Here is an 11623-nt window from a genome sequence, read left to right as displayed (position 1 = left end):
CTGATCGGGACTGGCTGCTAGAGCTCTACTCCAGGTAGATGGAAATAAAGGCAGGTCTGCAACCAGGTGTAGTGAGGGGAAAAAATATATATATATATATATATAAATTATTTTAGTTTTCCACTGTCACTTTCAATTTTTTTATTTCTAGCACAATAAATGCGAACATCCCTTGTGATAGAATTAAGGCATGACAGGTCCTCTTTATGGAGACGTCTGGGGTTTATAATACCCCGGGTATCTCCTCTACCCTGAAAAGCATGAGATAAAACAAAAAAAACATTGATCTCTGCTTTCTAGGGAAAAAAACAGCAGTGTTTACATCTGCCAGAGCCACAAGTGACATCATGATGTCGCTTCCGGCCTCCCAGGGTCATAGAGATGGCCAGCTCTGTGGTAATCTGACGCCACTACCACCGGATCAGATCTCCAGTATCTCAATCACACAGGAGAGCCCAGAGAGGCACCAGAGGGTGGCGGGGCATGTAACATCCCTCCCATCGACTGTAAAGGCTTATTCATAGTGGAGAATCACCATCTGAAAAAAAAAAAAAAGATATCTGGATGATGCCTGTAGCTGCAGGCATCAGCCAGATATCCCCACTTAAAGAGGAAGTAAACCCTCCTCTGCAAGTTGTACCTATAGGTAAGCCTATGATAAGGCTTACCTATAGGTACTGTAAATATCTCCTAAACTTGTACCGTTTAGGAGATATTTACCTTACATGCAGCCAGTGACATCACTGGCGCATGCGCTCTGAAGGAACAGCCGCTCGTGCCGTTACTTCAGAGCCCTGTGCCGTGACCGTCGGCTCCCGTGCGCATGAGCGGGAGTGAAGTCACCGCGGCTCCGGCCAATCAGATGGCCGGTTGTCGCGATCCCGGAAGACAGGCGACTGAACATGTCCCCCGTCATAGAGGTAAGAGGGCGGCACGGCGGGGGCTCGTTCTAAGGTAAGTATTTCATAATGAGCTACTATGCGATGCATACTAGCTCATTATGTGTTTCTCTTTCAGGGTGGAAAAAAAAATAATAATTTCGGTTTACAACCTCTTTAAAGTCCACGTTGTCATATGACTTCATACGGGCGGGAATTGTTTAAATCCCCAAGCAAGAGGTGTAGGGTGGCTATACAGGCTTGCATTGGCACAAAGCTGTCCCTTGGTAGTGAGCAAACAGGGTATTGCACCTTGCTGTTTCTCCTCTGTCAGGCCCCGGGGGTGTGGTGGTTGAAGCTGCAGTCCCTTTGGTGAATCCTGAAAGCTGAAGCGACTGTGGGACAGACATCCCATGAACAGGTCCTGACCTTGGCTCCCAGGATGGCTTCAGCTGAGGTTGAAAGGGTGTGAGGCTTCAGCTACTTCTGGTTTCTTTCTGCCCAGGGGCAGAGCCCCCCAGCACAGGGGTTCCCTCCAGGCAACTGGACCCATGCTGCCAGGCTTCAGAATCTTTCACCTTCTGGGCCATCCCCTCTCAGGGATTGGAGGAGACTCCATAAATATTCAGGCTTAATCTCTGCTTCTTGGCCCTCTAAGTTCTAGAACTCTTCAGAAGTCAGGGAGAGGGAACAGAGATGCAGCCATTGGAGCTCTGCACAGTAAAACAACAATTTACCCCTTTTCTTCTTACAGAGGAACTAAAACTACATTTTCCTACTGTACACTGAGGGTGCTACACAGGAATATATCATTAATGGAATTCCAAATTAAAGAAAACAAAAGGGGAAGCTCCACTGGTCTGCAACCCCCCCCCCCCCACTGCCACATTTGGCACTTTTTTGGGGGGAGCAGGCACCTGGTTTTGACAGGTACCCACTCCAACTTCCAGGAAAGATCAGAAAGCGCAGAGCAACTTGTGCATGCGCAGTAGGAAACTACCTGTGGAGCCTAAAGGCTTCACTGTCAGTTTCCCTCAGTGAAGATGGCAGTGCCTGCACCCCAAGCCGACTGAAGAATTGGCTCAGAGTGCTGACGTCGCTGAATCCCTGGACAGGTAAGTGTCCTTATATTAAAAGTCAACTGCTACAGTATTTGTAATTTTATTTTTCGCCCAGACTGGAGCTCCTCTTTAAAGAAAAGCTAAATTGACCTTTTCTTTAATGGTCCCTTCCCTCACTGGCATCTTGTGGGTGGATTTAACTGTCACATTGTTTGTGCTCTCAACCAAACTGTCAAACCATCCAATGGCTGCTGTCATGACTGATCTGTGCAGCACCATGGCAGTTAAAGATCAGAGGCCAAGATGGCAGCTGAAAAAAATAGGAGGGTTTAGTTCTGCTTAAACTCCACTCTTAAAACTATCCCCCACTATCCTACCTCCTATGGTGGTAACTTGTGTAAGAAAGATAGATATACCTACCTTTTTTCAGCCCAGTCTGGACATGTGATCTCCTCTGTCAGCCAGTAGTGGCTGTAGGGAAGAGGAGAGAGCACTTTCATAATGGCTAGTAAAGCCTGGAGTGGTGATGTTACCCAAAGGCTTCAATGGCTCTTCCATCAGTGGACCCTCCTCTCCCCTGCAGCTGCTCTGGCTGACACTGGGGAACCACATGACCAGACCGGAGTGGGCCGAAAAAAAAGCAAGTATATACAGTATATCTTTCTTACACAGTTAAATTAGTTTAGTGTGAAGTGCCCCAGAAGTCTGCGGAGGAAGGAGGGGGGGCCAAACTTCTGGTTCAGTTCGCCGCAGCAGCTGAGCCGGAAGTGGGAGCGGGTACCTGTCAAAACCAGGTACCCACACTCCTCTCAAAAAAGGGGGGGGGGGAAGCAGACAAGCAGGGCTCTCCCTTTTGGGTGGAGGTCTACTTAAATCTTCAACTGCCATGATGCTGCACATGTGATCAGTTATGACACCAGCCATTGGATGGTTTGACAATTTGGTTGAGAGAACAATCAATGTGACAGTTACATTCCCGGTATGTGCCGGAAATGTAACTGTTTTTAATAACTGGTAAAGCAATAGGTTTACTTATGCTTTAAATCGGAGTTCCACTCAAAAGGGGAACTTCCGCTTATCTGTCTCCTCCCTCCTCTGGTGCCACAATTGGCACCTTTCAGGGGGGGGGGGGAGCGGGTACCTGTTTTTGACAGGTACCCTGTCCCCACTTCTGTCGGACCTCGCTGCCGCGAGGTTTGTCATAGGTTTGGCCCCCTACTCCTCCCTCTGCTTTGTGGCCAATTACCGAGCGCAGCGCACTTTATGCATGTGCAGTAGGGACCTGGCTGTGAACCCACAAGGCTTCACTGCCGGGTTCCCTTACTGGCAATGGCGGTGGCAGCACCCGACAGCGAATGGAAACACCGGCTGCGGTGCTGACATCGCTGGACTCCAGGACAGGTAAGTGTCCTAATATTAAAAGTCAGCAGGTACAGTATGTGTAGCTGCTGACTTTTAATTTTTGGAGGGGGGGGGAGCGGAACTCCGCTTTAAGTGGGCTTTTATATTGGAAGGCAGTGTGGCTTTCCAAACACTTGATCACTGTGATTGGCTCTCACAGTGGTCATATGATCAGGAGCCCATCCTGCGGTTTCTTGATAAGGGACCGCACAGTCAGTGAGCTGGGAATGTGCTCTCAGTACAGATCCTCAGACCACTAGGAACACATGTGCAGAAGCAGGGTATTAAGGCCCACTCTTTGCGGCTGTAAGAGGTTACTATATTTTTTTAAATGCAAGCAGCGCATCTAAATTTACCCTGGTACCAGCTTCTTGCAGTCTTTGTACAGCAGGGCTAGAGCTGCGCCCCTATATGGATGGCAGAACTGAACTCTACACCAAGACTGATTTAGGTTTTTGCATGAATAGTTTATGATTTATCTTTGAAGCTCTTTGCTTTTGATATAATACAAGTGGAGGACTATATTGGAATAATAAACTACCTGGAATACATACCGTATATTGCTATTTTGGTCAAGGTTCTGGACGTGCTGTGCATTCCCTCGATGGATAGCAGCATTGAACTCCAGGCCATAACTGAATTGGATTCTTGCATGAATATTTACCTTTTTATTTTTGAATCTCTTTGCTTTTGATGTAAAAATGTGGAGGACTATATTGGATATTTACTACACCTTTTGGACTGTGCTAATTGGAAGTCAAAGGCTTGATGTTACCCAGCCCATTGCCCGGATTATAAAGGTTCATGGTCAGATTAAGGCGCAAGCCCAAGCGCTAACCAGTCAACCATTACAGATATTTGGACCTAAAGGTTGTTTATACATCCATCAAAGGGAACTGGCTGCTACTACTCCAAATGACAGCTCAATATCTGTTCTTGGGTCAGAAGATGCCACTACATGTCACATTATAGTGCTCAGGCACACAGCTGGTCACATTCCCTATGTTCTCAGCTGCATAACAGCTGGGGGAAGAGCAGCAACAGTACACTGAGCTACCCAGTTAAAGGTTCTGCAGGGAGGGTGTGTCAGGACAAGTCTGATCATTGGATCAGAGCAGGCCAAGTTCCCAGCACAGCTATCTTCCATATCTTTATATTTGCGGACTGCATTGTCCACGTACGAGTAACGTAGGAGCAGGATATTCTGGATGAGAAGCCGAGGAGAGGTCTGATCCACCCGTTTGGGGGGAATCGCAGGCGTTGGGGGTCCTTGTGGCCTGCTATAGTCTGGTGGGAGGCAACGTGTGGCACACCCCAGCACCTGGAGCACTATAGATCTAAACAATCAAGTTTACACAAGCACTCCTTTGTTGCATGAATTGCTCAGGATTACCAAATATATTAGAGACACTTTAATCACATTGTAAATCTAATGTTGATATAATTTAAAGGTATATATCACTTGTGATTTAATTTATTTGTGGATGCACTATGAATCACTTTTCCTGATTTGCAATAATCTTTGCACAAGTAAAGGTTAGCACTTGCACCTTAATTTACTAAGTTGATGCACTAGTAAGCACTTTGATTTGCAATAATTTTTTTTTTTTTTTGCACCAAGTACAGTACAGCACGTGCACTTTTACTATAATATTGATTATATAATTTTATTGGATTTTTATGAAAATAATTTAGTATTTGTATTTAGCACAATAAAAGATTACCAGCGCCTTTTTACCAATTATATACACCTTTTGGACTACTATCTTCATGTCCTGCGGCTGTCGCCTTCCTGATTTAAGAGTTTCCACTTTAACAAACATTATGGAATCTTCTGATTTAACTGGGTTTCCCAATACAGATACTGTTCACATGTGCTCCTGATAAAGATGTTTGAAGCATTTGAAACGTGTTGAACTAACATGGATTTTGAATTGAAATAAGATTCGTAAATACTGGACATGGTTCTATATACAATGTTAATATTTGTATAATAAACTTTATGATTTTATGAATTTATTTTGTGGTACCATTTTCTATATGACCAGAAAAAGTCCATTGCTACAAGAATGTTTCTGTTTTACTCTGAAACCAGTGCCTGCCCGGAAAAGTTGCCTCGCCCCACTCACCAGCATGCGCAGATGACACTTCACACCGGAGGTGGAGAGGGAGGTCGGAGACAGTGTACAAACTAATATTTTCAGCAAAACAGAGCCAGTGCAATTTCAGCAGGCAGATTAGTGATCATAATGCTCTTATTCCAGGACAAAGCCTAGGACACAGCAGAGGCGGGACAATTAACTCAAAAACCAGACTGTCACGGCAAATCCGGGACTGTTGGCAAGTATGGTTCAGGTGTTATCAGCATGCAGGTATCTACATGAAGCCTTTAAAACAATTATATATTTGCTCTGTGTAGCTTATTATTAAATACACCCCATAATAAATAAGGGCCCAAAAGTTTAGAAAGTCAGTGTGGTAAATATAAATATTCTGATTTCTATCCACCTTACCTCCCCTACCACAAATATATTTACACATATCCAATGATAGACATTCAAAAAACAAAGGAAAAAACACTGCAGAAACTTTTTGGCGCAGTATTGTGAACATTTCCACCCTATGCAGTCTGCACAAATACTAAAATATAAATATATGCTTGGGGACAGCTCTGTTCTGTTTTGCATTTCTCTTTAGCACATTGACATTTTTCTTTGGCAGTGACAAACTTCTTCCCACTAACATCTTGGATTGCACATCTCATATTGCATTTAGTGGTACAGATTGCCAGAACAGTGATTGACTAAAACAATCTATAAATAACATCAAACAAATCCACATTTGGACTCTTTCCAGTGGTTCGCTTGACATTTCCAAGAAAACCTTGTGTACATGGCTAAAACAAAAAGGTACAATATAAACCAGACACAAACTGGTCCTTGTTAAACATTAATTATCAGCATCTGGACTTCAATCAGTCCTAAACTTATTAGGGACTTGTCCCACAGCATATGCAGAAGGTTGGCTTCTACAGTAAAATTAGTGTATCACTCGCGCCACTGGTGTGTCCAATGTGGATATCAGTCTAATAAGTAAAGTGGGAGCTGCTAGTTCAAAACAATGAGTATTGTAAAAAAGTGCAGGTAAAATAAACTGTGCTACCCCTATATTATACAAATTGATATATATATTGCGTGGTGCTAATGTGACAATAAATATGTCTTAAAATAAATCATATGTGCCATACATAAATAATTGATGGTAAAGTGCAATGAATAGATAATCAATATGGTATCACCATACATATACCTGTTCCTTTCAAGTAATGATAAAGTGCAATGTGCTATTATTGATAGCTCAATAAATAGATAACACAATATATAAAAATAAATAGGTGAATAAAAACCAGGCCAATATGCTCTAAAAAAATTCCAACGTGAAAAAACTTGTTTTTTTAAAATATATATGTAAAGTGCAAAAAAAGCAATAATGTCCTCCAAATCAATCATGCATATAATTCATAGAGTCTGTGATACAATAGTGCTGATGCAAAATAGTGCAAATGTGCAATGAACAAAAAGTCTATTCATGTGATTCTTGAAAGTGACGGTGCATACATATATGCAACAGTGGTGTGACCCTCCGCTTCGGTGTGGAACGGTAAGAATTCCTACTTACCAGATCTGGTGGATTCCAGGTGGCGTACGCCAGCGGGAATCAGTAAAAGCTTGGTCACAGTAGTTCCGGTTCCCTGGTGAAAAAAAAAAGGGGGGTCCGCGATTCTTTTGCCTGTGATGTGCTCAGGGTATAGAAGGAAGAGAACTCCTCATAGTGTAGACGGTAAAAATCTTCTTTATTTAAAAAACATCACGCCAATCACACAAAATAATTGTAAAAGAATATATAACATCGCTGGATAGGAATATCTGGTGTGCCTTTGGCAGACATGGTAAGCCTCGCGGCTATCTCCCGAGTCCACTCGTGTGAACTCGCTCCGGAGTGGACCCCCCTTTTTTTCACCAGGGAACCGGAACTACTGTGACCAAGCTTTTACTGATTCCCGCTGGCACCGGCACCGGCACTTTCAAGAGTCACATGAATAGACTTTTTGTTCATTGCACATTTGCACTATTTTGCATCAGCACTATTGTATCACAGACTCTATGAATTATATGCATGATTGATTTGGAGGACATTATTGCTTTTTTTGCACTTTACATATATATTTAAAAAAAAACAAGTTTTTTCACGTTGGAATTTTTTAGAGCATATTGGGCTGGTTTTTATTCACCTATTTATTTTTATATATTGTGTTATCTATTTATTGAGCTATCAATAATAGCACATTGCACTTTATCATTACTTGGAAGGAACAGGTATATGTATGGTGATACCTTATTGATTATCTATTCATTGCACTTTACCATCAATTATTTATGTATGGCACATATGATTTATTTTAAGACATATTTATTGTCACATTAGCACCACGCAATATATATATATATATTAACCGGCTTCTACAGTACCTGGAATAAGACTAAGGGATAAGGAAATCAGCTATAAAAGAGGTAGTTACGTGGCAATATAATTTTGCAAACATCAGGCATAATGTGACAGTACATTGCCATGTCAAAGTGTAAAATGAGAGTTATGGGCCATACACGCTATAAGATTTTCTGAAGACTTTTTCCTTTAGACTTACCAAAACCATATAATATGAGGTCAAACCTAAACACTTTCAATTTGTATGCAATCTGGAAGGACCTTGCACTACATAGAAAAGGTAAATCTGAAGGAAATCATCTAACCACAAAAGTTGGATAGTGTGTATCCAGCTTAAGAGTGTAGTTTAGCAGGTGAGTATGGATTGCAGGATTGTGAAAGTTAAAAGTGGTACCTGGAGTTCTCACCCATACAGGAAGAGGGGCTTTAGGACATGTATTGTACAAAGAGAAAACAAGCTTGTTGGTTTTCTCATAGCTTAGAAAGTGCTGGATTGGGTCCTGGAGTTTGCAAGCTTTGTAGAGACTTGGGAGGGATAAAGTCTCCAAGCTTAGGTTTGTGTTTTGTTAGCAGCCAGCTTGTTGCGCAGTGTCATCTGCGCCTGTGCACGCAGGCATACCTTTTGCACGGAGAATGCTCATCAATGCCCAGGACCAGGTGGAGACTGTGGTCATGTGAAGGGTCTAACAGAGCAGTTCCCTGACTTAGAGATGAGCTTTCAGACTGTGTGCAATGTTTATACAAAGTTCCACTGATAAGCATCTTGTTCAATGTCACTAAACGTAATGCACCGCTTCTCGCCTGCTGTATAGTGAAATGACTGCATGAGGACTAGAGGAGAAGCGTTTTAACTAAGGATGCACCGAAATTTCGGCCACCGAAATTATCGGCCGAAAATGAGCCTATCCCATTTCGCCTGATATTGGGTTAACAATGCCGAAATTAATATGGCCACCGTGAGGAAGGAGGAGGGCGCAGCGCAGGTTTTAAAAGTCCCGCCTCTGGCCGGCCGCCCGCCTCTCAATGACGTCCCTACTACTAAGATGTGTGTATGAATGAAGTGACATACCAGGCGGGAGGGCAGCCGAGCGGCCGCTAATAGATATAACTATGTGAGCCTTCACTTCACTGTCAGCGGGACTGTGTGTGAATGAACTGACCTGACACCGGGCGGGAGGGCGGGGGGAGCGGCCGCTAATAGCTATTACTATGTGAGCCTTCACTTCCCTGTCAGGCATGTATCTCCGCTGACAGGGAAGCGAAGGCTCACATAGTTATAGTTATTAGCGGCCACTCCCCCCGCCCACCCGCCCGGTGTCAGGTCATTCACACACAGTCCCGCTGACAGGGAAGTGAAGTGAAGCTCACATAGTTCTATCTATTAGCGGCCGCTCGCCCGCCCTCCCGCCCAGTGTGTCACTTCATTCATACACAGATCGTAGTAGTAGTGACATCACCGGGAGGCGGGCCCTCGGCCAGAGGCGCTTCTTTTGAAGAAGGGCACCGGAGGAGCACTCAGCAGAGTGACAGTAAGGAGATTGAATCGCTGGGATGGGGAGGGACGCTGAGCCAGAGGGGGGGAGGGTGTACTGCCGAGGGGGACGCTGAGGCAGTGGGGGGGGGGGGGAGAGCTGAGGCAGCTTACCAATGGTATTTGTATTATGCAGCATGAGGGGGTTAATGTATTGCCACTGCTGGTCACTGATGCATTAGTGACCGACCAGTGGCAGTTAATTAACCCCTTTGTGCTGCATTAGTGCAACCAGTATCAGTGCAACCAGTGTTAATTAACACTGATACTGGTTGCACTAATGCAGCACAAAGGGGTTAATTAACTGCCACTGGTCGGTCACTAATAGATGAGTGACCAGCAGTGGCAATACATTAACCCCCTCATGCTGCATAATATAAATACCATTGGTAATTAAATTAACCTCTTGCCAACCCATCACAGTACATATGCTGTTACAGGGTGGCAGCTACAGGTGTACGTCGCTGCCTGTTTTTGGTGTATGCCCCTGTTCTATCTATTTTAAATTTTTTGGGGGGAAAAAGTCATTTTCGGTTTCGGTTTTCGGCCAAGGGCATCCTGCATTTTCGGTTTCGGCCCAGAATTTTCATTTCGGTGCATCCCTAGTTTTAACCTCAGGCAACGTAGGGGATTCTTCACTGTTAGGGCTACAAGACTTTGAAATTCTCTACTACAAGAGGTAGTTACTGCAGGAAGTATGGCTACATTTAAAAGACTCTTGGACGTACATCTTAAGGCTCAGAACATTAAAGGGTATGAGAGATGATTATGGCCACACACACCTACACAGGTTGAACTGGATGGACAGTTGTCTTTATTTAACCTCAACTACTATGTAACTATGTATGTAACTATGTGACTGGGGCTGGGGGACACAGCGCATCACCGATCACGGTAAAGAGCCTATGTCGTGTCCAATCACAGCTGATCACATTGTAAACAGGAAATGCCGGTTATCATCATTCCTCTCTACACGCTGACAGGGCGTGAGGAGAGGAGAGCTGGTAAGCGGCATTCCTCAGTGGGGATATCCGCACTTACAATCAGGGCACTAATCATCTGTGTCCTGATTATCAGTGCAGCTCCAACAGAGCCTACCAGTGCTGCCAATAAGTACCTATCAGTGCTGCCTTTCAGTGCCCATCTGTGCCATCTATCAGTGCCACCTATCAGTACCCATCAGTGCTACATATTAGTGCCACTTCATCAGTGCCCGTCAGTGCTGCCTCATCAGTGAAGGAGAAAAATTACTTATTTACAAAATTTTATAAGAAAACGTTTTTTTCTTCCAAATTTTCATTTTTTTTCCATTTGTTTATCAAAAGAAGAAACAAAAATAAACCAAATTTATATATGTAGCATTAGAAGGGGCTTCCTGAGCCTGCGCCCTCACCACCAGTCCAATGTACCCCCTATTACTTCACTCCCAGTAACAGAATGTGGTTGCGCTGAGCACATGGAGCGGACTTCATGCGTGCTTTCACTTAACTCCTTTCTTCCCTAACTTTTTGACCAGGCCAATGATCTCTGTAATGCAAGTTCGGATCGAGTTGCTATTAGATAACAACCGCTAGGGAGGGCCCCCTCGCTAACAGAGGGCCTGTGACCTCACCAGGTACCATGCTTAACGAAACGGATGCTTGTTCCTTGACTTGGTAATCCATAGCAACTATTCTCTGCTTGCTGCATCTTTCCCCTAACTAGATTGATTAGTGTAATGGCCCAGGCATACCTCTGGTAAGGTGAGAGTCCATTACGGCATTGTCCATGGGTGACTGTATTCTATAAACCTCTATAAACTGTCTTTAGTGGCACTAAATTATTCCACTCACAGGTAATCTGGAACCCAACGAACCCCAGGAACTCTTGGACTTCAGCCGTCCCCCTTTTTATATAGCACAGATGGGCTGGTTAGAACCAAATGCCTGGGAACTGAGCTTGAAACATTTAACCTTTTCCCGAGCCTGGGCGAGCCACTGATTTACTGTAACTAGACACAGTTCAATCTGCCTACATTCTAACACTGATTGTGTAGCTGTGCAGAATCACTTTTAGTATGGGAGTGACTGTGAGTTAGGACTTCACCCTCCCCAGCAGTCCATGTGGCTTCAAGGGAGCAACCAAAGGTGCGTATGCGCAGACAGGGTTTGAGTACTGTCTGGAAGAACAGACAAGGGCCTGGGCCTATGGGTCAGAACAATGTTTTGACAAATGCTGAATACTCCTGTGTGGAAAACCCTTATGTT

This window comes from Pelophylax lessonae, assembly GCF_965119305.1.
Source record: "Pelophylax lessonae genome assembly, chromosome: 1".
NCBI lineage: Eukaryota > Metazoa > Chordata > Amphibia > Anura > Ranidae > Pelophylax > Pelophylax lessonae.
The sequence above is the reverse complement of the archived record's forward strand: the minus strand, read 5'-3'. Positions refer to the sequence as shown.